The sequence below is a fragment of the Nothobranchius furzeri genome, chromosome 7 (assembly GCF_043380555.1).
Source record: "Nothobranchius furzeri strain GRZ-AD chromosome 7, NfurGRZ-RIMD1, whole genome shotgun sequence".
NCBI lineage: Eukaryota > Metazoa > Chordata > Actinopteri > Cyprinodontiformes > Nothobranchiidae > Nothobranchius > Nothobranchius furzeri.
This window is the reverse complement of record NC_091747.1, coordinates 42,844,771-42,864,928: the sequence shown is the minus strand read 5'-3', so window position 1 is coordinate 42,864,928 and position 20,158 is coordinate 42,844,771. Positions and strand designations below refer to the sequence as shown.

The 20,158-nt window shown below is 37.2% G+C and overlaps 23 non-coding genes across 23 annotated transcripts; 14 read left to right on the top strand and 9 right to left on the bottom strand.

Moving 5' to 3' along the window:
* The first annotated feature begins 974 nt into the window (after window positions 1–974).
* trnak-cuu (transfer RNA lysine (anticodon CUU)) lies at window positions 975–1,047 on the top strand. The gene has a single exon. It is a non-coding gene; the product is annotated as a tRNA-Lys (tRNA).
* A 1,226-nt stretch (window positions 1,048–2,273) lies between these two features.
* trnak-cuu (transfer RNA lysine (anticodon CUU)) lies at window positions 2,274–2,346 on the top strand. The gene has a single exon. It is a non-coding gene; the product is annotated as a tRNA-Lys (tRNA).
* A 2,109-nt stretch (window positions 2,347–4,455) lies between these two features.
* trnal-caa (transfer RNA leucine (anticodon CAA)) lies at window positions 4,456–4,564 on the bottom strand. Its single transcript has 2 exons — window positions 4,527–4,564; window positions 4,456–4,501 (listed from the first exon to the last, which is right to left on the bottom strand). It is a non-coding gene; the product is annotated as a tRNA-Leu (tRNA).
* Window positions 4,565–4,944: 380 nt separating this feature from the next.
* On the top strand, window positions 4,945–5,017 carry trnak-cuu (transfer RNA lysine (anticodon CUU)). The gene has a single exon. It is a non-coding gene; the product is annotated as a tRNA-Lys (tRNA).
* A 240-nt stretch (window positions 5,018–5,257) lies between these two features.
* Window positions 5,258–5,330, bottom strand: trnak-uuu (transfer RNA lysine (anticodon UUU)). Its single transcript has one exon. It is a non-coding gene; the product is annotated as a tRNA-Lys (tRNA).
* A 978-nt stretch (window positions 5,331–6,308) lies between these two features.
* Window positions 6,309–6,381, top strand: trnak-cuu (transfer RNA lysine (anticodon CUU)). The gene has a single exon. It is a non-coding gene; the product is annotated as a tRNA-Lys (tRNA).
* A 1,289-nt stretch (window positions 6,382–7,670) lies between these two features.
* Window positions 7,671–7,743, top strand: trnak-cuu (transfer RNA lysine (anticodon CUU)). The gene has a single exon. It is a non-coding gene; the product is annotated as a tRNA-Lys (tRNA).
* Window positions 7,744–8,554: 811 nt separating this feature from the next.
* Window positions 8,555–8,663, bottom strand: trnal-caa (transfer RNA leucine (anticodon CAA)). The gene is made up of 2 exons: window positions 8,626–8,663; window positions 8,555–8,600 (listed from the first exon to the last, which is right to left on the bottom strand). It is a non-coding gene; the product is annotated as a tRNA-Leu (tRNA).
* A 381-nt stretch (window positions 8,664–9,044) lies between these two features.
* On the top strand, window positions 9,045–9,117 carry trnak-cuu (transfer RNA lysine (anticodon CUU)). Its single transcript has one exon. It is a non-coding gene; the product is annotated as a tRNA-Lys (tRNA).
* Window positions 9,118–10,422: 1,305 nt separating this feature from the next.
* On the top strand, window positions 10,423–10,495 carry trnak-cuu (transfer RNA lysine (anticodon CUU)). Its single transcript has one exon. It is a non-coding gene; the product is annotated as a tRNA-Lys (tRNA).
* A 1,253-nt stretch (window positions 10,496–11,748) lies between these two features.
* trnak-cuu (transfer RNA lysine (anticodon CUU)) lies at window positions 11,749–11,821 on the top strand. Its single transcript has one exon. It is a non-coding gene; the product is annotated as a tRNA-Lys (tRNA).
* A 239-nt stretch (window positions 11,822–12,060) lies between these two features.
* On the bottom strand, window positions 12,061–12,133 carry trnak-uuu (transfer RNA lysine (anticodon UUU)). Its single transcript has one exon. It is a non-coding gene; the product is annotated as a tRNA-Lys (tRNA).
* A 455-nt stretch (window positions 12,134–12,588) lies between these two features.
* trnaf-aaa (transfer RNA phenylalanine (anticodon AAA)) lies at window positions 12,589–12,697 on the bottom strand. The gene is made up of 2 exons: window positions 12,660–12,697; window positions 12,589–12,634 (listed from the first exon to the last, which is right to left on the bottom strand). It is a non-coding gene; the product is annotated as a tRNA-Phe (tRNA).
* A 381-nt stretch (window positions 12,698–13,078) lies between these two features.
* On the top strand, window positions 13,079–13,151 carry trnak-cuu (transfer RNA lysine (anticodon CUU)). Its single transcript has one exon. It is a non-coding gene; the product is annotated as a tRNA-Lys (tRNA).
* Window positions 13,152–13,390: 239 nt separating this feature from the next.
* Window positions 13,391–13,463, bottom strand: trnak-uuu (transfer RNA lysine (anticodon UUU)). Its single transcript has one exon. It is a non-coding gene; the product is annotated as a tRNA-Lys (tRNA).
* A 1,036-nt stretch (window positions 13,464–14,499) lies between these two features.
* trnak-cuu (transfer RNA lysine (anticodon CUU)) lies at window positions 14,500–14,572 on the top strand. The gene has a single exon. It is a non-coding gene; the product is annotated as a tRNA-Lys (tRNA).
* Window positions 14,573–14,811: 239 nt separating this feature from the next.
* Window positions 14,812–14,884, bottom strand: trnak-uuu (transfer RNA lysine (anticodon UUU)). The gene has a single exon. It is a non-coding gene; the product is annotated as a tRNA-Lys (tRNA).
* A 448-nt stretch (window positions 14,885–15,332) lies between these two features.
* On the bottom strand, window positions 15,333–15,441 carry trnal-caa (transfer RNA leucine (anticodon CAA)). The gene is made up of 2 exons: window positions 15,404–15,441; window positions 15,333–15,378 (listed from the first exon to the last, which is right to left on the bottom strand). It is a non-coding gene; the product is annotated as a tRNA-Leu (tRNA).
* A 380-nt stretch (window positions 15,442–15,821) lies between these two features.
* trnak-cuu (transfer RNA lysine (anticodon CUU)) lies at window positions 15,822–15,894 on the top strand. Its single transcript has one exon. It is a non-coding gene; the product is annotated as a tRNA-Lys (tRNA).
* A 1,291-nt stretch (window positions 15,895–17,185) lies between these two features.
* Window positions 17,186–17,258, top strand: trnak-cuu (transfer RNA lysine (anticodon CUU)). The gene has a single exon. It is a non-coding gene; the product is annotated as a tRNA-Lys (tRNA).
* Window positions 17,259–18,556: 1,298 nt separating this feature from the next.
* Window positions 18,557–18,629, top strand: trnak-cuu (transfer RNA lysine (anticodon CUU)). The gene has a single exon. It is a non-coding gene; the product is annotated as a tRNA-Lys (tRNA).
* Window positions 18,630–19,452: 823 nt separating this feature from the next.
* Window positions 19,453–19,561, bottom strand: trnal-caa (transfer RNA leucine (anticodon CAA)). The gene is made up of 2 exons: window positions 19,524–19,561; window positions 19,453–19,498 (listed from the first exon to the last, which is right to left on the bottom strand). It is a non-coding gene; the product is annotated as a tRNA-Leu (tRNA).
* A 381-nt stretch (window positions 19,562–19,942) lies between these two features.
* On the top strand, window positions 19,943–20,015 carry trnak-cuu (transfer RNA lysine (anticodon CUU)). The gene has a single exon. It is a non-coding gene; the product is annotated as a tRNA-Lys (tRNA).
* The last annotated feature ends 143 nt before the right edge of the window (window positions 20,016–20,158 follow it).

Genomic DNA, 20,158 nt, shown 5'->3' with positions numbered 1-20,158 from the left:
GGCTGAGCTAGTCAGGCTACAATAAGATAACAGACAGAAACAGAGTAAAATAGTCAGATTGATAGATAGATAGATAGATAGATAGATAGATAGATAGATAGATAGATAGATAGATAGATAGATAGATAGATAGATAGATAGATAGATAGATAGATAGATAGATAGATAGATAGATTGATAGATTCTTTCATTCATTCGTTCATTGGTTGATGACACTGTAAAAAAGTTTGTCACATAAGCGCACAAATTTTCAAATGAGTGGCACAGTAGTTTTTTTTAAGTTTTTTTATGTTAGATAACAACATTGTTAACAGAAAAGCACTTTTCTAAAAAATTTAGAAAAAGACCAACACATGTCTTTCTGCAGATCTGTACACCAAAGATACACCCACCCATCTTTGAATAAATTGCTCTTGATAGCGTCCAGAGATATTTATTCTAGAGATAAAATTAATCACAAACCTTTGTTACTAGTTAATGAATGTGTCAAGAGTGGGATTTGAACCCACGCCTCCTACTGGAGACCAGAATCCCCATATTGGAATGGAAGCAATGCTTGAGTCTGAGGCCTTTAACCGCTCGGCAATCTTGACTTAAGATTGAGGTTGTATAATAAAGTTGCAGAGGTTGAATTGTGACCTACCCTCTGAAGTTGTCCATTGCTATTTCATTGACTTTGTAGAACCACTTATCCCAAGTAAGACTGCTGGCTGTGATAATGAATACAATCGATAAGTTGTAAGTTTGGTCAAATGTCTGAAATGAAGTTGCCCAATCAAAAGCAATTGTTTTCATTCAAGTTCTACCCATTCCCAAAACACTTTGGATCTTTAGAAGATTGGTGTTCAACTTCAAAAGCTATTTTATTGTTACTGAGTTACAGTAATTTGTTGTATCTGAAGGACCAGGGCAACAAACCCTGTATGGCAAAACAGTGTCACCTCACGTTGTCAAACTTGTCTAGATTGTCAATTGCCTGACTAGCTCAGTCGGTAGAGCATGAGACTCTTAATCTCAAGGTCGTGGGTTCGAGCCCCACGTTGGGCGCTCAGGCCTTTGACAGAGTATGTTTTCATGCAGTGTCACCAGTTTACCCTGAATCAAAATGTGTTTGCTTGAAAAACAGAAATTGTTGCCATCGATTGGGGGAAGTTTTAAGCTCAGACAACACTAAGAAAAAATGCAAATAAAGTCCCAAATTCTTATGCCAGCACCTGCAATTCTTCTCACAAAAGAACTAGTAGAAAGATTACACATGAATAAACAGATTTTGCCTTTAGAATCTATGCCTAACATGGGACTTGAACCCATGACCCTGAGATAAAAAGTCTCATGCTCTACCGGCTGAGCTAGTCAGGCTACAAAATGATCACAGACAGAAACAGAGTAAAATAGTCAGATAGATAGCTAGATAGATAGATAGATAGATAGATAGATAGATAGATAGATAGATAGATAGATAGATAGATAGATAGATAGATTCTTTCATTCATTCATTCATTGGTTGATGACACTGTAAAAAAGTTTGTCACATAAGCGCAAAAATCTTCAAATGAGTGGCACAGTAGTTATTTTTAAGTTTTTTTTATGTTAGATAACAACATTGTTAACAGAAAAGCACTTTTCTAAAAAATTTAGAAAAAGACCAACATATGTCTTTCTGCAGATCTGTACACCAAAGATACACCCACCCATCTTTGAATAAATTGCTCTTGATAGCATCCAGAGATCTTTATTCTTGAGATAAAATTAATCATAAACCTTTGTTTCTAGTTAATGAATGTGCCAAGAGTGGGATTTGAACCCACGCCTCCTACTGGAGACCAGAATCCCCATATTGGAATGGAAGCAATGCTTGAGTCTGGCTTCTTAGACCGCTCGGCCATCTTGACTGAAGATTAGAATGGTATAATAAAGTTGCAGAGGTTGAATTGTGACCTACCCTCTGAAGTTGTCCTTTGCTATTTCATTGACCTTGTAGAACCACTTATCCCAAGTAAGACTGCTGGCTGTGATAATGAATACAATCGATAAGTTGTAAATTTGGTCAAATGTCTGAAATGAAGTTGCCCAATCAAAAGCAATTGTTTTCATTCAAGTTCTACCCATTCCCAAAACACTTTGGATCTTTAGAAGATTGGTGTTCAACTTCAAAAGCTCTTTTATTGTTACTGAGTTACAGTAATTTGTTGTATCTGAAGGACCAGGGCAACAAAGCATGTATGGCAAAACCGTGTCACCTCACGTTGTCAAACTTGTCAAGATTGTCAAATGCCCGACTAGCTCAGTCGGTAGAGCATGAGACTCTTAATCTCAGGGTCGTGGGTTTGAGCCCCACGTTGGGCACTTAGGCTTTTGACAGAGTATGTTTTCATGCAGTGTCACCAGTTTACCCTGAATCAAAATGCGTTTGCTTGAAAAACAGAAATTGTTGCCATCGATTGGGGGAAGTTTTAAGCTCAGACAACACTAAGAAAAAACGCAAATAAAGTCCCAAATTCTTATGCCAGCACCTGCAATTCTTCTCACAAAAGAACTAGTAGAAAGATTGCACATGATTAAACAGATGTTGCCTTTAGAATCTATGCCTAACATGGGACTTGAACCCATGACCGTGAGATTAAAATTCTCATGCTCTACTGGCTGAGCTAGTCAGGCTACAATAAGATAACAGACAGAAACAGAGTAAAATAGTCAGATAGATAGATAGATAGATAGATAGATAGATAGATAGATAGATAGATAGATAGATAGATAGATAGATAGATAGATTGATAGATTCTTTCATTCATTCATTCATTGGTTGATGACACTGTAAAAAAGTTTGTCACATAAGCGCACAAATTTTCAAATGAGTGGCACAGTAGTTTTTTTAAGTTTTTTTATGTTAGATAACAACATTGTTAACAGAAAAGCACTTTTCTAAAAAATTTAGAAAAAGACCAACACATGTCTTTCTGCAGATCTGTACACCAAAGATACACCCACCCATCTTTGAATAAATTGCTCTTGATAGCGTCCAGAGATCTTTATTCTAGAGATAAAATTAATCACAAACCTTTGTTACTAGTTAATGAATGTGTCAAGAGTGGGATTTGAACCCACGCCTCCTACTGGAGACCAGAATCCCCATATTGGAATGGAAGCAATGCTTGAGTCTGAGGCCTTTGACCGCTCGGCAATCTTGACTTAAGATTGAGGTTGTATAATAAAGTTGCAGAGGTTGAATTGTGACCTACCCTCTGAAGTTGTCCATTGCTATTTCATTGACTTTGTAGAACCACTTATCCCAAGTAAGACTGCTGGCTGTGATAATGAATACAATCGATAAGTTGTAAGTTTGGTCAAATGTCTGAAATTAAGTTGCCCAATCAAAAGCAATTGTTTTCATTCAAGTTCTACCCATTCCCAAAACACTTTGGATCTTTAGAAGATTGGTGTTCAACTTCATAAGCTCTTATTGTTACTGAGTTACAGTAATTTGTTGTATCTGAAGGACCAGGGCAACAAACCCTGTATGGCAAAACAGTGTCACCTCACGTTGTCAAACTTGTCAAGATTGTCAAATGCCCGACTAGCTCAGTCAGTAGAGCATGTTACTCTTAATCTCAGGGTCGTGGGTTCGAGCCCCACGTTGGGCGCTTAGGCTTTTGACAGAGTATGTTTTCATGCAGTGTCACCGGTTTACCCTGAATCAAAATGCGTTTGGTTGAAAAACAGAAATTGTTGCTATCGATTGGGGGAAGTTTTAAGCTCAGACAACACTAAGAAAAAACGCAAATAAAGTCCCAAATTCTTATGCCAGCACCTGCAATTCTTCTCACAAAAGAACTAGTAGAAAGATTACACATGAATAAACAGATGTTGCCTTTAGAATCTATGCCTAACATGGGACTTGAACCCATGACCCTGAGATTAAAATTCTCATGCTCTACCGGCTGAGCTAGTCAGGCTACTATAAGATAACAGACAGAAACAGAGTAAAATAGTCAGATAGATAGATAGATAGATAGATAGATAGATAGATAGATAGATAGATGATAGATAGATAGATAGATAGATAGATAGATAGATAGATAGATAGATAGATAGATAGATAGATAGATAGATAGATAGATAGATAGATAGATAGATAGATAGATAGATAGATAGATTCTTTCATTCATTCATTCATTGGTTGATGACACTGTAAAAAAGTTTGTCACATAAGCGCACAAATTTTCAAATGAGTGGCACAGTAGTTATTTTTAAGTTTTTTTATGTTAGATAACAACATTGTTAACAGAAAAGCACTTTTCTAAAAAATTTAGAAAAAGACCAACATATGTCTTTCTGCAGATCTGTACACCAAAGATACACCCACCCATCTTTGAATAAATTGCTCCTGATAGCGTCCAGAGATCTTTATTCTTGAGATAAAATTAATCATAAACCTTTGTTACTAGTTAATGAATGTGTCAAGAGTGGGATTTGAACCCACACCTCCTACTGGAGACCAGAATCCCCATATTGGAATGGAAGCAATGCTTGAGTCTGGCGCCTTTGACCGCTCGGCCATCTTGGCTGAAGATGGGAGCGGTATAATAAAGTTGCAGAGGTTGAATTGTGACCTACCCTCTGAAGTTGTCCTTTGCTATTTCATTGACCTTGTAGAACCACTTATCCCAAGTAAGACTGCTGGCTGTGATAATGAATACAATCGATAAGTTGTAAGTTTGGTCAAATGTCTGAAGTGAAGTTGCCCAATAAAAGCAATTGTTTTCATTCAAGTTCTACCCCTTCCCAAAACACTTTGGATCTTTAGAAGATTGGTGTTCAACTTCAAAAGCTCTTTTATTGTTACTGAGTTACAGTAATTTCTTGTATCTGAAGGACCAGGGCAACAAACCCTGTATGGCAAAACAGTGTCACCTCACGTTGTCAAACTTGTCAAGATTGTCAAATGCCCGACTAGCTCAGTCGGTAGAGCATGAGACTCTTAATCTCAGGGTCGTGGGTTTGAGCCCCACGTTGGGTGCTTAGGCCTTTGACAGAGTACGTTTTCATGCAGTGTCACCAGTTTACCCTGAATCAAAATGCGTTTGCTTGAAAAACAGAAATTGTTGCCATAGATTGGGGGAAGTTTTAAGCTCAGACAACACTAAGAAAAAAACTCAAATAAAGTCCCAAATTCTTATGCCAGCACCTGCAATTCTTCTCACAAAAGAACTAGTAGAAAGATTACACATGAATAGACAGATGTTGCCTTTAGAATGTATGCCTAACATGGGACTTGAACCCATGACCCTGAGATTAAAAGTCTCATGCTCTACCGGCTGAGCTAGTTAGGCTACAAAATGATAACAGACAGAAACAGAGTAAAATAGTCAGATAGCTAGATAGATAGATAGATAGATAGATAGATAGATAGATAGATAGATAGATAGATAGATAGATAGATAGATGATAGATAGATAGATGATAGATAGATAGATAGATAGATAGATAGATAGATAGATAGATAGATAGATAGATAGATTCATTCATTCATTCATTCATTGGTTGATGACACTGTAAAAAAATTGTCACATAAGCGCACAAATCTTCAAATGAGTGGCACAAAAGTTATTTTTAAGTTTTTTTATTTTAGATGACAACATTGTTAACAGAAAAGCACTTTTCTAAAAAATTTAGAAAAAGACCAACATATGTCTTTCTGCAGATCTGTACACCAAAGATACACCCACCCATCTTTGAATAAATTGCTCTTGATAGCATCCAGAGATCTTTATTCTTGAGATAAAATTAATCATAAACCTTTGTTTCTAGTTAATGAATGTGCCAAGAGTGGGATTTGAACCCACGCCTCCTACTGGAGACCAGAATCCCCATATTGGAATGGAAGCAATGCTTGAGTCTGGCTTCTTAGACCGCTCGGCCATCTTGACTGAAGATTAGAAGGGTATAATAAAGTTGCATAGGTTGAATTGTGACCTACCCTCTGAAGTTGTCCTTTGCTATTTCATTGACCTTGTAGAACCACTTATCCGAAGTAAGACTGCTGGCTGTGATAATGAATACAATCGATAAGTTGTAAATTTGGTCAAATGTCTGAAATGAAGTTGCCCAATCAAAAGCAATTGTTTTCATTCAAGTTCTACCCATTCCCAAAACACTTTGGATCTTTAGAAGATTGGTGTTCAACTTCAAAAGCTCTTTTATTGTTACTGAGTTACAGTAATTTGTTGTATCTGAAGGACCAGGGCAACAAACCCTGTATGGCAAAACAGTGTCACCTCACGTTGTCAGACTTGTCAAGATTGTCAAATGCCCGACTAGCTCAGTCGGTAGAGCATGAGACTCTTAATCTCAGGGTCGTGGGTTCGAGCCCCACGTTGGGCGCTTAGCCTTTTGACAGAGTATGTTTTCATGCAGTGTCACCAGTTTACCCTGAATCAAAATGCGTTTGCTTGAAAAACAGAAATTGTTGCCATCGATTGGGGAAAGTTTTCAGCTCAGACAACACTACGAAAAAACGCAAATAAAGTCCCAAATTCTTATGCCAGCACCTGCAATTCTTCTCACAAAAGAACTAGTAGAAAGATTACACATGAATAAACAGATGTTGCCTTTAGAATCTATGCCTAACATGGGACTTGAACCCATGACCCTGAGACTAAAAGTCTCATGCTCTACCGGCTGAGCTAGACAGGCTACAATAAGATATCAGACAGAAACATAGTAAAATAGTCAGATAGATTGATGATGATAGATAGATAGATAGATAGATAGATAGATAGATAGATAGATAGATAGATAGATAGATAGATAGATGATAGATAGATAGATAGATAGATAGATAGATAGATAGATAGATAGATAGATAGATAGATAGATAGATTCATTCATTCATTCATTCATTGGTTGATGACACTGTAAAAAATTTGTCACATAAGCGCACAAATCTTCAAATGAGTGGCACAAAAGTTATTTTCAAGTTTTTTTTATTTTAGATGACAACATTGTTAACAGAAAAGCACTTTTCTAAAAAATTTAGAAAAAGACCAACATATGTCTTTCTGCAGATCTGTACACCAAAGATACACCCACCCATCTTTGAATAAATTGCTCTTGATAGCATCCAGAGATCTTTATTCTTGAGATAAAATTAATCATAAACCATTGTTTCTAGTTAATGAATGTGCCAAGAGTGGGATTTGAACCCCACCTCCTACTGGAGACCAGAATCCCCATATTGGAATGGAAGCAATGCTTGAGTCTGGCTTCTTAGACCGCTCGGCCATCTTGACTGAAGATTAGAATGGTATAATAAAGTTGCATAGGTTGAATTGTGACCTACCCTCTGAAGTTGTCCTTTGCTATTTCATTGACCTTGTAGAACCACTTATCCCAAGTAAGACTGCTGGCTGTGATAATGAATACAATCGATAAGTTGTAAATTTGGTCAAATGTCTGAAATGAAGTTGCCCAATCAAAAGCAATTGTTTTCATTCAAGTTCTACCCATTCCCAAAACACTTTGGATCTTTAGAAGATTGGTGTTCAACTTCAAAAGCTCTTTTATTGTTACTGAGTTACAGTAATTTGTTGTATCTGAAGGACCAGGGCAACAAACCCTGTATGGCAAAACAGTGTCACCTCACGTTGTCAGACTTGTCATGATTGTCAAATGCCCGACTAGCTCAGTCGGTAGAGCATGAGACTCTTAATCTCAGGGTCGTGGGTTCGAGCCCCACGTTGGGCGCTTAGGCTTTTGACAGAGTATGTTTTCATGCAGTGTCACCAGTTTACCCTGAATCAAAATGCGTTTGCTTGAAAAACAGAAATTGTTGCCATCGATTGGGGAAAGTTTTAAGCTCAGACAACACTAAGAAAAAACGCAAATAAAGTCCCAAATTCTTATGCCAGCACCTGCAATTCTTCTCACAAAAGAACTAGTAGAAAGATTACACATGAATAAACAGATGTTGCCTTTAGAATCTATGCCTAACATGGGACTTGAACCCATGACCCTGAGATTAAAATTCTCATGCTCTACCGGCTAAGCTAGTCAGGCTACAATAAGATAACAGACAGAAACAGAGTAAAATAGTCAGATAGATAGATAGATAGATAGATAGATAGATAGATAGATAGATAGATAGATAGATAGATAGATAAATAGATAGATAGATAGATAGATAGATAGATAGATAGATAGATAGATAGATAGATAGATAGATAGATAGATAGATAGATAGATAGATAGATAGATATATTCTTTCATTCATTCATTGGTTGATGACACTGTAAAAAAGTTTGTCACATAAGCGCACAAATTTTCAAATGAGTGGCACAGTAGTTATTTTTAAGTTTTTTTATGTTAGATAACAACATTGTTAACAGAAAAGCACTTTTCTAAAAAATTTAGAAAAAGACCAACATATGTCTTTCTGCAGATCTGTACACCAAAGATACACCCACCCATCTTTGAATAAATTGCTCCTGATAGCGTCCAGAGATCTTTATTCTTGAGATAAAATTAATCATAAACCTTTGTTACTAGTTAATGAATGTGTCAAGAGTGGGATTTGAACCCACACCTCCTACTGGAGACCAGAATCCCCATATTGGAATGGAAGCAATGCTTGAGTCTGGCGCCTTTGACCGCTCGGCCATCTTGGCTGAAGATGGGAGCGGTATAATAAAGTTGCAGAGGTTGAATTGTGACCTACCCACTGAAGTTGTCCTTTGCTATTTCATTGACCTTGTAGAACCACTTATCCCAAGTAAGACTGCTGGCTGTGATAATGAATACAATCGATAAGTTGTAAGTTTGGTCAAATGTCTGAAATGAAGTTGCCCAATCAAAAGCAATTGTTTACATTCAAGTTCAACCCATTCCCAAAACACTTTGGATCTTTAGAAGATTGGTGTTCAACTTCAAAAGCTCTTTTATTGTTACTGAGTTACAGTAATTTGTTGTATCTGAAGGACCAGGGCAACAAACCCTGTATGGCAAAACAGTGTCACCTCACGTTGTCAAACTTGTCAAGATTGTCAAATGCCCGACTAGCTCAGTTGGTAGAGCATGAGACTCTTAATCTCAGGGTCGTGGGTTCGAGCCCCACGTTGGGTGCTTAGGCCTTTGACAAAGTACGTTTTCATGCAGTGTCACCAGTTTACCCTGAATCAAAATGCGTTTGCTTGAAAAACAGAAATTGTTGCCATAGATTGGGGGAAGTTTTAAGCTCAGACAACACTAAGAAAAAACTCAAATAAAATCCCAAATTCTTATGCCAGCACCTGCAATTCTTCTCACAAAAGAACTAGTAGAAAGATTACACATGAATAGACAGATGTTGCCTTTAGAATCTATGCCTAACATGGGACTTGAACCCATGACCCTGAGACTAAAAATCTCATGCTCTACCGGCTGAGCTAGACAGGCTACCAAAAGATATCAGACAGAAACATAGTAAAATAGTCAGATAGATAGATGATGATAGATAGATAGATGATAGATAGATAGATAGATAGATAGATAGATAGATAGATAGATAGATGATAGATAGATAGATAGATAGATAGATAGATAGATAGATAGATAGATAGATAGATAGATAGATAGATAGATAGATAGATAGATAGATTCATTCATTCATTCATTCATTGGTTGATGACACTGTAAAAAATTTGTCACATAAGCGCACAAATCTTCAAATGAGTGGCACAAAAGTTATTTTTAAGTTTTTTTTATTTTAGATGACAACATTGTTAACAGAAAAGCACTTTTCTAAAAAATTTAGAAAAAGACCAACATATGTCTTTCTGCAGATCTGTACACCAAAGATACACGCACCCATCTTTGAATAAATTGCTCTTGATAGCATCCAGAGATCTTTATTCTTGAGATAAAATTAATCATAAACCATTGTTTCTAGTTAATGAATGTGCCAAGAGTGGGATTTGAACCCACGCCTCCTACTGGAGACCAGAATCCCCATATTGGAATGGAAGCAATGCTTGAGTCTGGCTTCTTAGACCGCTCGGCCATCTTGACTGAAGATTAGAATGGTATAATAAAGTTGCATAGGTTGAATTGTGACCAACCCTCTGAAGTTGTCCTTTGCTATTTCATTGACCTTGTAGAACCACTTATCCCAAGTAAGACTGCTGGCTGTGATAATGAATACAATCGATAAGTTGTAAATTTGGTCAAATGTCTGAAATGAAGTTGCCCAATCAAAAGCAATTGTTTTCATTCAAGTTCTACCCATTCCCAAAACACTTTGGATCTTTAGAAGATTGGTGTTCAACTTCAAAAGCTCTTTTATTGTTACTGAGTTACAGTAATTTGTTGTATCTGAAGGACCAGGGCAACAAACCCTGTATGGCAAAACAGTGTCACCTCACGTTGTCAGACTTGTCAAGATTGTCAAATGCCCGACTAGCTCAGTCGGTAGAGCATGAGACTCTTAATCTCAGGGTCGTGGGTTCGAGCCCCACGTTGGGCGCTTAGCCTTTTGACAGAGTATGTTTTCATGCAGTGTCACCAGTTTACCCTGAATCAAAATGCGTTTGCTTGAAAAACAGAAATTGTTGCCATCGATTGGGGAAAGTTTTCAGCTCAGACAACACTACGAAAAAACGCAAATAAAGTCCCAAATTCTTATGCCAGCACCTGCAATTCTTCTAGCAAAAGAACTAGTAGAAAGATTACACATGAATAAACAGATGTTGCCTTTAGAATCTATGCCTAACATGGGACTTGAACCCATGACCCTGAGATTAAAATTCTCATGCTCTACCGGCTAAGCTAGTCAGGCTACAATAAGATAACAGACAGAAACATAGTAAAATAGTCAGATAGATAGATAGATAGATAGATAGATAGATAGATAGATAGATAGATAGATAGATAGATAGATAGATAGATAGATAGATAGTTAGATAGATAGATAGATAGATAGATAGATAGATAGATATATTCTTTCATTCATTCATTGGTTGATGACACTGTAAAAAAGTTTGTCACATAAGCGCACAAATTTTCAAATGAGTGGCACAGTAGTTATTTTTAAGTTTTTTTATGTTAGATAACAACATTGTTAACAGAAAAGCACTTTTCTAAAAAATTTAGAAAAAGACCAACATATGTCTTTCTGCAGATCTGTACACCAAAGATACACCCACCCATCTTTGAATAAATTGCTCCTGATAGCGTCCAGAGATCTTTATTCTTGAGATAAAATTAATCATAAACCTTTGTTACTAGTTAATGAATGTGTCAAGAGTGGGATTTGAACCCACACGGAGACCAGAATCCCCATATTGGAATGGAAGCAATGCTTGAGTCTGGCGCCTTTGACCGCTCGGCCATCTTGGCTGAAGATGGGAGCGGTATAATAAAGTTGCAGAGGTTGAATTGTGACCTACCCACTGAAGTTGTCCTTTGCTATTTCATTGACCTTGTAGAACCACTTATCCCAAGTAAGACTGCTGGCTGTGATAATGAATACAATCGATAAGTTGTAAGTTTGGTCAAATGTCTGAAATGAAGTTGCCCAATCAAAAGCAATTGTTTACATTCAAGTTCTACCCATTCCCAAAACACTTTGGATCTTTAGAAGATTGGTGTTCAACTTCAAAAGCTCTTTTATTGTTACTGAGTTACAGTAATTTGTTGTATCTGAAGGACCAGGGCAACAAACCCTGTATGGCAAAACAGTGTCACCTCACGTTGTCAAACTTGTCAAGATTGTCAAATGCCCGACTAGCTCAGTTGGTAGAGCATGAGACTCTTAATCTCAGGGTCGTGGGTTCGAGCCCCACGTTGGGTGCTTAGGCCTTTGACAAAGTACGTTTTCATGCACTGTCACCAGTTTACCCTGAATCAAAATGCGTTTGCTTGAAAAACAGAAATTGTTGCCATAGATTGGGGGAAGTTTTAAGCTCAGACAACACTAAGAAAAAACTCAAATAAAGTCCCAAATTCTTATGCCAGCACCTGCAATTCTTCTCACAAAAGAACTAGTAGAAAGATTACACGTGAATAGACAGATGTTGCCTTTAGAATGTATGCCTAACATGGGACTTGAACCCATGACCCTGAGATTAAAAGTCTCATGCTCTACCGGCTGAGCTAGTCAGGCTACAAAATGATAACAGACAGAAACAGAGTAAAATAGTCAGATAGCTAGATAGATAGATAGATAGATAGATAGATAGATAGATAGATAGATAGATAGATAGATAGATAGATAGATAGATAGATAGATAGATAGATAGATAGATAGATAGATAGATTCTTTCATTCATTCATTCATTGGTTGATGACACTGTAAAAAAGTTTGTCACATAAGCGCACAAATTTTCAAATGAGTGGCACAGTAGTTATTTTTAAGTTTTTTTATGTTAGATAACAACATTGTTAACAGAAAATCACTTTTCTAAAAAATTTAGAAAAAGACCAACATATGTCTTTCTGCAGATCTGTACACCAAAGATACACCCACCCATCTTTGAATAAATTGCTCCTGATAGCGTCCAGAGATCTTTATTCTTGAGATAAAATTAATCATAAACCTTTGTTACTAGTTAATGAATGTGTCAAGAGTGGGATTTGAACCCACAACTCCTACAGGAGACCAGAATCCCCATACTGGAATGGAATCAATGCTTTAGTCTGGCGCCTGTGACCACTCGGCCATCTTGACTGAAGATGGGAGCGGTATAATAAAGTTTCTGAGGTTGAATTGTGACCTACCCTCTGAAGTTGTCCTTTGCTATTTCATTGACCTTGTAGAACCACTTATCCCAAGTAAGACTGCTGGCTGTGATAATGAATACAATCGATAAGTTGTAAGTTTGGTCAAATGTCTGAAATGAAGTTGCCCAATCAAAAGCAATTGTTTTCATTCAAGTTCTACCCATTCCCAAAACACTTTGGATCTTTAGAAGATTGGTGTTCAACTTCAAAAGCTCTTTTATTGTTACTGAGTTACAGTAATTTCTTGTATCTGAAGGACCAGGGCAACAAACCCTGTATGGCAAAAAAATGTCACCTCACGTTGTCAAACTTGTCAAGATTGTCAAATGCCTGACTAGCTCAGTCGGTAGAGCATGAGACTCTTAATCTCAGGGTTGTGGGTTCGAGCCCCACGTTGGGCGCTTAGGCCTTTGACAGAGTATGTTTTCATGCAGTGTCACCAGTTAACCCTGAATCAAGATGCGTTTGCTTGAAAAACAGAATTTGTTGCCATCGATTGGGGGAAGTTTTAAGCTCAGACAACACTAAGAAAAAACGCAAATAAACTCCCAAATTCTTATGCCAGCACCTGCAATTCTTCTCAAAAAAGAACTAGTAGAAAGATTACACATGAATAAACAGATGTTGCCTTTAGAATCTATGCCTAACATGGGACTTGAACCCATGACCCTGAGATTAAAAGTCTCATGCTCTACCGGCTGAGCTAGTCAGGCTACAATAAGATAACAGACAGAAACAGATTAAAAGAGTCAGATAGATAGATAGATAGATAGATAGATAGATTGATAGATAGATAGATAGATAGATAGATAGATAGATGATAGATAGATAGATACATAGATGATAGATAGATAGATAGATAGATAGATAGATAGATAGATAGATAGATAGATAGATAGATAGATAGATAGATAGATAGATAGATAGATAGATAGATAGATAGATAGATAGATAGATTATTTCATTCATTCATTCATTGGTTGATGACACTGTAAAAATGTTTGTCACATAAGCGCACAAATTTTCAAATGAGTGGCACGGTAGTTATTTTTAAGTTTTTTTTATGTTAGATAACAACATTGTTAACAGAAAAGCACTTTTCTAAAAAATTTAGAAAAAGACCAACATATGTCTTTCTGCAGATCTGTACACCAAAGATACACCCACCCATCTTTGAATAAATTGCTCCTGATAGCGTCCAGAGATCTTTATTCTTGAGATAAAATTAATCATAAACCTTTGTTACTAGTTAATGAATGTGTCAAGAGTGGGATTTGAAGCCACACCTCCTACTGGAGACCAGAATCCCCATATTGGAATGGAAGCAATGCTTGAGTCTGGCGCCTTTGACCGCTCAGCCATCTTGACTGAAGATTGGAGTGGTATAATAAAGTTGCAGAGGTTGAATTGTGACCTACCCTCTGAAGTTGTCCTTTGCTATTTCATTGACCTTGTAGAACCGCTTATCCCAAGTAAGACTGCTGGCTATGATAATGAATACAATCGATAAGTTGTAAGTTTGGTCAAATGTCTGAAATGAAGTTGCCCAATCAAAAGCAATTGTTTTCATTCAAGTTCTACCCATTCCCAAAACACTTTGGATCTTTAGAAGATTGGTGTTCAACTTCAAAAGCTCATTTATTGTTACTGAGTTACAGTAATTTGTTGTATCTGAAGGACCAGGGCAACAAACCCTGTATGGCAAAAAAGTGTCACCTCACGTTGTCAAACTTGTCAAGATTGTCAAATGCCCGACTAGCTCAGTCGGTAGAGCATGAGACTCTTAATCTCAGGGTCGTGGGTTCGAGCCCCACGTTGGGCGCTTAGGCCTTTGACAGAGTATGTTTTCATGCAGTGTCACCAGTTTACCCTGAATCAAAATGCGTTGGCTTGAAAAACAGAAATTGTTGCCATCGATTGGGGGAAGTTTTAAGCTCAGACAACACTAAGAAAAAATGCAAATAAAGTCCCAAATTCTTATGCCAGCACCTGCAATTCTTCTCAAAAAAGAACTAGTAGAAAGATTACACATGAATAAACAGATGTTGCCTTTAGAATCTATGCCTAACATGGGACTTGAACCCATGACCCTGAGATTAAAAGTCTCATGCTCTACCGGCTGAGCTAGTCAGGCTACAATAAGATAACAGACAGAAACAGCGTAAAAGAGTCAGATAGATAGATAGATAGATAGATAGATAGATAGATAGATAGATAGATAGATAGATAGATAGATAGATAGATAGATAGATAGATAGATAGATAGATAGATAGATAGATTCTTTCATTCATTCATTCATTGGTTGATGACACTGTAAAAAAGTTTGTCACATAAGCGCACAAATTTTCAAATGAGTGGCACGGTAGTTATTTTTAAGTTTTTTTTATGTTAGATAACAACATTGTTAACAGAAAAGCACTTTTCTAAAAAATTTAGAAAAAGACCAACATATGTCTTTCTGCAGATCTGTACACCAAAGATACACCCACCCATCTTTGAATAAATTGCTCCTGATAGCGTCCAGAGATCTTTATTCTTGAGATAAAATTAATCATAAACCTTTGTTACTAGTTAATGAATGTGTCAAGAGTGGGATTTGAACCCACACCTCCTACTGGAGACCAGAATCCCCATATTGGAATGGAAGCAATGCTTGAGTCTGGCGCCTTTGACCGCTCGGCCATCTTGGCTGAAGATGGGAGCGGTATAATAAAGTTGCAGAGGTTGAATTGTGACCTACCCTCTGAAGTTGTCCTTTGCTATTTCATTGACCTTGTAGAACCACTTATCCCAAGTAAGACTGCTGGCTGTGATAATGAATACAATCGATAAGTTGTAAGTTTGGTCAAATGTCTGAAGTGAAGTTGCCCAATAAAAGCAATTGTTTTCATTCAAGTTCTACCCATTCCCAAAACACTTTGGATCTTTAGAAGATTGGTGTTCAACTTCAAAAGCTCTTTTATTGTTACTGAGTTACAGTAATTTCTTGTATCTGAAGGACCAGGGCAACAAACCCTGTATGGCAAAACAGTGTCACCTCACGTTGTCAAACTTGTCAAGATTGTCAAATGCCCGACTAGCTCAGTCGGTAGAGCATGAGACTCTTAATCTCAGGGTCGTGGGTTTGAGCCCCACGTTGGGTGCTTAGGCCTTTGACAGAGTACGTTTTCATGCAGTGTCACCAGTTTACCCTGAATCAAAATGCGTTTGCTTGAAAAACAGAAATTGTTGCCATAGATTGGGGGAAGTTTTAAGCTCAGACAACACTAAGAAAAAAACTCAAATAAAGTCCCAAATTCTTATGCCAGCACCTGCAATTCTTCTCACAAAAGAACTAGTAGAAAGATTACACATGAATAGACAGATGTTGCCTTTAGAATGTATGCCTAACATGGGACTTGAACCTATGACCCTGAGATTAAAAGTCTCATGCTCTACCGGCTGAGCTAGTTAGGCTACAAAATGATAACAGACAGAAACAGAGTAAAATAGTCAGATAGCTAGATAGATAGATAGATAGATAGATAGATAGATAGATAGATAGATAGATAGATAGATAGATAGATAGATAGATGATAGATAGATAGATGATAGATAGATAGATAGATAGATAGATAGATAGATAGATAGATAGATAGATAGATTCATTCATTCATTCATTCATTGGTTGATGACACTGTAAAAAAATTGTCACATAAGCGCACAAATCTTCAAATGAGTGGCACAAAAGTTATTTTTAAGTTTTTTTATTTTAGATGACAACATTGTTAACAGAAAAGCACTTTTCTAAAAAATTTAGAAAAAGACCAACATATGTCTTTCTGCAGATCTGTACACCAAAGATACACCCACCCATCTTTGAATAAATTGCTCTTGATAGCATCCAGAGATCTTTATTCTTGAGATAAAATTAATCATAAACCTTTGTTTCTAGTTAATGAATGTGCCAAGAGTGGGATTTGAACCCACGCCTCCTACTGGAGACCAGAATCCCCATATTGGAATGGAAGCAATGCTTGAGTCTGGCTTCTTAGACCGCTCGGCCATCTTGACTGAAGATTAGAAGGGTATAATAAAGTTGCATAGGTTGAATTGTGGCCTACCCTCTGAAGTTGTCCTTTGCTATTTCATTGACCTTGTAGAACCACTTATCCGAAGTAAGACTGCTGGCTGTGATAATGAATACAATCGATAAGTTGTAAATTTGGTCAAATGTCTGAAATGAAGTTGCCCAATCAAAAGCAATTGTTTTCATTCAAGTTCTACCCATTCCCAAAACACTTTGGATCTTTAGAAGATTGGTGTTCAACTTCAAAAGCTCTTTTATTGTTACTGAGTTACAGTAATTTGTTGTATCTGAAGGACCAGGGCAACAAACCCTGTATGGCAAAACAGTGTCACCTCACGTTGTCAGACTTGTCAAGATTGTCAAATGCCCGACTAGCTCAGTCGGTAGAGCATGAGACTCTTAATCTCAGGGTCGTGGGTTCGAGCCCCACATTGGGCGCTTAGCCTTTTGACAGAGTATGTTTTCATGCAGTGTCACCAGTTTACCCTGAATCAAAATGCGTTTGCTTGAAAAACAGAAATTGTTGCCATCGATTGGGGAAAGTTTTCAGCTCAGACAACACTACGAAAAAACGCAAATAAAGTCCCAAATTCTTATGCCAGCACCTGCAATTCTTCTCACAAAAGAACTAGTAGAAAGATTACACATGAATAAACAGATGTTGCCTTTAGAATCTATGCCTAACATGGGACTTGAACCCATGACCCTGAGACTAAAAGTCTCATGCTCTACCGGCTGAGCTAGACAGGCTACAATAAGATATCAGACAGAAACATAGTAAAATAGTCAGATAGATAGATGATGATAGATAGATAGATAGATAGATAGATAGATAGATAGATAGATAGATAGATAGATAGATAGATAGATAGATGATAGATAGATAGATAGATAGATAGATAGATAGATAGATAGATAGATAGATAGATAGATAGATAGATAGATTCATTCATTCATTCATTCATTGGTTGATGACACTGTAAAAAATTTGTCACATAAGCGCACAAATCTTCAAATGAGTGGCACAAAAGTTATTTTTAAGTTTTTTTTATTTTAGATGACAACATTGTTAACAGAAAAGCACTTTTCTAAAAAATTTAGAAAAAGACCAACATATGTCTTTCTGCAGATCTGTACACCAAAGATACACCCACCCATCTTTGAATAAATTGCTCTTGATAGCATCCAGAGATCTTTATTCTTGAGATAAAATTAATCATAAACCTTTGTTTCTAGTTAATGAATGTGCCAAGAGTGGGATTTGAACCCACGCCTCCTACTGGAGACCAGAATCCCCATATTGGAATGGAAGCAATGCTTGAGTCTGGCTTCTTAGACCGCTCGGCCATCTTGACTGAAGATTAGAATGGTATAATAAAGTTGCATAGGTTGAATTGTGACCTACCCTCTGAAGTTGTCCTTTGCTATTTCATTGACCTTGTAGAACCACTTATCCCAAGTAAGACTGCTGGCTGTGATAATGAATACAATCGATAAGTTGTAAATTTGGTCAAATGTCTGAAATGAAGTTGCCCAATCAAAAGCAATTGTTTTCATTCAAGTTCTACCCATTCCCAAAACACTTTGGATCTTTAGAAGATTGGTGTTCAACTTCAAAAGCTCTTTTATTGTTACTGAGTTACAGTAATTTGTTGTATCTGAAGGACCAGGGCAACAAACCCTGTATGGCAAAACAGTGTCACCTCACGTTGTCAGACTTGTCATGAATGTCAAATGCCCGACTAGCTCAGTCGGTAGAGCATGAGACTCTTAATCTCAGGGTCGTGGGTTCGAGCCCCACGTTGGGCGCTTAGGCTTTTGACAGAGTATGTTTTCATGCAGTGTCACCAGTTTACCCTGAATCAAAATGCGTTTGCTTGAAAAACAGAAATTGTTGCCATCGATTGGGGAAAGTTTTAAGCTCAGACAACACTAAGAAAAAACGCAAATAAAGTCCCAAATTCTTATGCCAGCACCTGCAATTCTTCTCACAAAAGAACTAGTAGAAAGATTACACATGAATAAACAGATGTTGCCTTTAGAATCTATGCCTAACATGGGACTTGAACCCATGACCCTGAGATTAAAATTCTCATGCTCTACCGGCTAAGCTAGTCAGGCTACAATAAGATAACAGACAGAAACAGAGTAAAATAGTCAGATAGATAGATAGATAGATAGATAGATAGATAGATAGATAGATAGATAGATAGATAGATAGATAGATAGATAGATAGATAGATAAATAGATAGATAGATAGATAGATAGATAGATAGATAGATAGATAGATAGATAGATAGATAGATAGATAGATAGATAGATAGATAGATATATTCTTTCATTCATTCATTGGTTGATGACACTGTAAAAAAGTTTGTCACATAAGCGCACAAATTTTCAAATGAGTGGCACAGTAGTTATTTTTAAGTTTTTTTATGTTAGATAACAACATTGTTAACAGAAAAGCACTTTTCTAAAAAATTTAGAAAAAGACCAACATATGTCTTTCTGCAGATCTGTACACCAAAGATACACCCACCCATCTTTGAATAAATTGCTCCTGATAGCGTCCAGAGATCTTTATTCTTGAGATAAAATTAATCATAAACCTTTGTTACTAGTTAATGAATGTGTCAAGAGTGGGATTTGAACCCACACCTCCTACTGGAGACCAGAATCCCCATATTGGAATGGAAGCAATGCTTGAGTCTGGCGCCTTTGACCGCTCGGCCATCTTGGCTGAAGATGTGAGCGGTATAATAAATTTGCAGAGGTTGAATTGTGACCTACCCACTGAAGTTGTCCTTTGCTATTTCATTGACCTTGTAGAACCACTTATCCCAAGTAAGACTGCTGGCTGTGATAATGAATACAATCGATAAGTTGTAAGTTTGGTCAAATGTCTGAAATGAAGTTGCCCAATCAAAAGCAATTGTTTACATTCAAGTTCTACCCATTCCCAAAACACTTTGGATCTTTAGAAGATTGGTGTTCAACTTCAAAAGCTCTTTTATTGTTACTGAGTTACAGTAATTTGTTGTATCTGAAGGACCAGGGCAACAAACCCTGTATGGCAAAACAGTGTCACCTCACGTTGTCAAACTTGTCAAGATTGTCAAATGCCCGACTAGCTCAGTTGGTAGAGCATGAGACTCTTAATCTCAGGGTCGTGGGTTCGAGCCCCACGTTGGGTGCTTAGGCCTTTGACAAAGTACGTTTTCATGCAGTGTCACCAGTTTACCCTGAATCAAAATGCGTTTGCTTGAAAAACAGAAATTGTTGCCATAGATTGGGGGAAGTTTTAAGCTCAGACAACACTAAGAAAAAACTCAAATAA